Raw genomic sequence first — 4,133 nt, forward strand, 5'->3', positions numbered from 1 at the left:
ATTTATTGTATATCATATCTCAGTCTCTGTTGTTATTTATTTATATATCATATCATTATTTTGGGCTAGTTTCATGACATTGTGAGCCTGAGAGACTAGAGATATTGATGACTGAGTGAGGTCGGGGCCTGATTTTGAGGTTATTGATACTATAGCACATGAGTTATCCCTGCAACACGTGAGTTGTCCGTGCAAATTCATATACTGATACTATAGTATGTGAGTTGTCCGTGCGGATCCATATATTGATATTATAGCATTTGCGTTGTCCGTGCAGCACGTGAGTTGTCCATGGGGATTCATATGTGAGATTCGGGTCTTGAAAAAAATTCTGAATGTTGAAAATGGAATTCCAAGGTTTATGGGCTAAGGTTGAATTAATGATCCTCAATTATGTTATGTTGTCAGGCCTATATGGAATAGGGTGGCGTGGGATCACCCCCGTGTACGTGCGTGGTAAGATTGCATAGTGATTTGAAAGCTTAAGAACAATTCTTGGCACGTTCGAGGACGAACGTATGTTTAAGTGGGGGAGAATGTAACAACCCGACTTGTCGTCTTGAACATTTACGCTCCTTTCAACTATTTGAAGTCTTAAATAGCTTCATATGATGTATTATGACGTGCATGAATCGTCAGTTTTATTTTCAGGTGTTTTAGAATATGTTCGAAAGAATAAATTCCATGTTGGAAGCCTTAAGTTGAAAGAGTTGACCAAAATTGACTGTTTAGTATTCGCCCTCGGATTGAAGTTTTGATGATTCTGTTAGATCCGGATGGTGATTTTGGACTTGAGCGTATGCCCGGAATTTAATTTGGATATTTCTAGAATATTTCGACGTAGTTTATTCAAACATAAGTGGTACCACATTAAGCAAATAAGCTCCAAATTCAGTTTTGATTAAAGTATTAGATCCGTATTCAAGTTATGGAGCCATATCAAAAAGAATAGTCGAATTCGGACATCGTTTGAGAGTGTTATGCCCATTTCCGTATAGGAAAAGATTGTTGTTTTTCTTAGGTAGAGGCAAATCGCAGGTATCAAATGCGATTTATAAGTCTCATGTGTCAAATGCGACTTGCCTGAATTGATTCTAAAACGGGGGTTTCGACCATTTTTAACACATTTGGAACTAGGGAGCTCGGATTGAAGCGATTTTCACCATATGGATTGGGGCAAGTTATTCTAACTCGGTTTTGGGTAAATTACACGAATCTATTGTTGTTTTTATCAACAAATTAGTGTTTTAGGTTGAAAATTGTAGAAACTTTCATAGAATTTAATTGAGGATTTGAAGGCCGAGTTGTGGTCGAATTTGAGTAATTTTGGTGTGGTTGGACTCGTGGTTGAATGGAGGTTCGGATTTTGTAATTTTGTCGGATTCCGAGACATGGGCTCCACTATTGATTTTTGAGTTGAATTTCGGATTTTTATTGAAAAATTTAGTAATTTCATATGGAATTGATTCCTAAAATTTTTGTTGACTGTATTGAATTAATTGTGACTAGATACGAGGCATTCAGAGGCTAATTCGCGAGGCAAACACCTATTGGAATAAAGAATTTCACGGTTTGAGGTAAGTAACATTTCTAAACTTGGAGCTGAGGGTATGAACCTTGATTACACGCGTTATATGATTTGTTTAGAGGTGACGCACATGCTAGGTGACTAGCGTGTAGGTGTTCACTGTAGAAATTGAGACTCAAACGATTCCGTAGAGCTGTATAGTCAATTAACTTGTATTTTTTCATGTATTTTTATGTGTTAGAGAAACTTAGATGTGACCCATGTTAGAAATCGTGCTTAGGCAAATGTTTGTATTATTGGGACCCACTGAGGTCATTTTTGTTGTCGAATTATATGTTTATATTGCAATTTAGTACTCAGTCATATATATTTATTGCATATCATATCTCAGTCTTTGTTGTTATTTATTGATATATCATATCATTATTTTTGGGCTAGTTTTATGACATTGTGAGCTTGAGAGACTAGAGAGATTGATGACTGAGTGAGGTCGAGGGCCTGATTTTGAGGTTATTGATACTATAGCACATGAGTTGTCTGTGCAGCACATGAGTTATCCATGCAGCACGTGAGTTGTCCGTGCAGATCCAGATACTGATACTATAGCATGTGAGTTGTCCTTACGGATCTATATATTAATATTATAGCACGTGAGTTATCCGTGCAGCATGTGAGTTATCCGTGCAATACGTGGGTTGTCCATGGGGATTCATATGTGAGATTCGGGTCTTGAAATGAAATTCTGAATGTTGAAAATTAAATTCCAAGGTTTATGCTCTAAGGTAGAATTAATGATTCTCAATTATGTTATGTTGTCACGCCTATATGGAATAGGGTGGCATGGGATCACCCCGGGTACATGCGTGATAAGATGGCATAGTGATTTGAAGGCTTAAGAACAACTCTTGGCACGTTCGAGGACGAATGTATGTTTAAGTGGGGGAGAATGTAACGACCCGACTTGTCGTCTTGAACATTTACGCTCCTTTCAACTATTTGAAGTCTTGAATAACTTCATATGATGTATTATGTCGTGTGTGAATCGTCGATTTTATTTTCAGGTGTTTTAGAATATGTTCGGAAGAATAAATTTAATGTTGGAAGCCTTAAGTTAAAAGAGTTGACCAAATTTGACTTTTTAGTATTTAACCTCGGATCAGAGTTTTGATGATTCTGTTAGATCCGGATGGTGATTTTGGACTTGGGCGTATGCCCGAAATTTAATTTGGATATTTTTAGAATATTTTGACGCCGTTTTTTCAAGCATAAGTGGTACCATATTAACCAGATGAGCTCCAAATTCAATTTTAATTGAAGCATTAGATCCGTATTAAAATTACGGAGCCATAGCAAAAGGAATCATCAAATTCGAATATCGTATGAGAGAGTTATGCTAATTTTCGAGTCGGGAAAGATTGATGTTTTCTTGGGCAAAGGCAAATCGTAGGTATCAAATGCTATTTATAAGTCTCTAAGTGTCAAATGCGACTTGCCTGGATAGATTCTAAAACGCGGGTTTCGGCTATTTTTAACACATTTGGAGTTAGGGAGCTCGGATTGAAGCGATGTTTGAGGAGATTTTTACCATATGGATTGGGGCAAGTGATTCTAACTCGATTTTGGTTAAATTACACGAATCTATTGTTGTTTTTATCCACAAATTAGTGTTTTGGGTTGAAAATGATAGAAAATTTCAAAGACTTTAATTGAGGATTTGAAGGTCGAGTTGTGGTCGAATTTGAGTAATTTTGGTATGGTTAGACTTGTGGTTGAATGAGGGTTCAAATTTTGTAATTTTTGTCGGATTTCGAGACATGGTCCCCACTATTAATTTTTCAGTTGAATTTTGGATTTTTATTGAAAAATTTAGTATTTTTATATGGAATTTATTCCTAAAATTTGTGTTGACTATATCAAATTAATTGTGACTAGATACGAGGCATTTAGAGGCTAATTCGCGAGGCAAAGGCCTATTGGAATAAAGAATTGCACGGTTTGAGGTAAGTAACATTTCTAAACTTGGAGCTGAGGGTATGAACCTTGATTACATGTGTTATATGATTTGTTTAGAGGTGACGCACATGCTAGGTGACTAGCGTGTGGGCGTGCACTGTAGAAATTGAGACTCAGTCGATTCCGTAGAGCTGTATAGTCAATTAACTTGTATTTTTATATGTTAGAGAAACTTAGCTGTTACCCATGTTAGAAATCATGCTTAGGCAGATGTTTGTATTATTGGGACCTACTGAGGTCATTTCTGCTGTCGAATTATATGTTTAAATTATAATTTAGTTCTCAGTCATATATATTCATTGCATATCATATCTCAGTCTTTGTTGTTATTTATTGATACATCATATCATTATTTTGGGCTAGTTTCATGACATTGTGAGCCAGAGAGACTGGAGAGATTGATGACTGAGTGAGTCCGAGGGACTAATTTTGAGGTTATTGATACTATAGCACATGAGTTTTCCGTGCAACACGTGAGTTATCAGTGCAAATTCAGATACTGATACTATAGCACGTGAGTTGTCAGTGCAACATGTGAGTTGTCCGTGTGGATCCAGATATTGTTACTATAGCACGTGAGTTGTCCGTGCAA

This window comes from Nicotiana tabacum, chromosome 4 (genome assembly GCF_000715075.1).
Source record: "Nicotiana tabacum cultivar K326 chromosome 4, ASM71507v2, whole genome shotgun sequence".
Taxonomy (NCBI): domain Eukaryota; kingdom Viridiplantae; phylum Streptophyta; class Magnoliopsida; order Solanales; family Solanaceae; genus Nicotiana; species Nicotiana tabacum.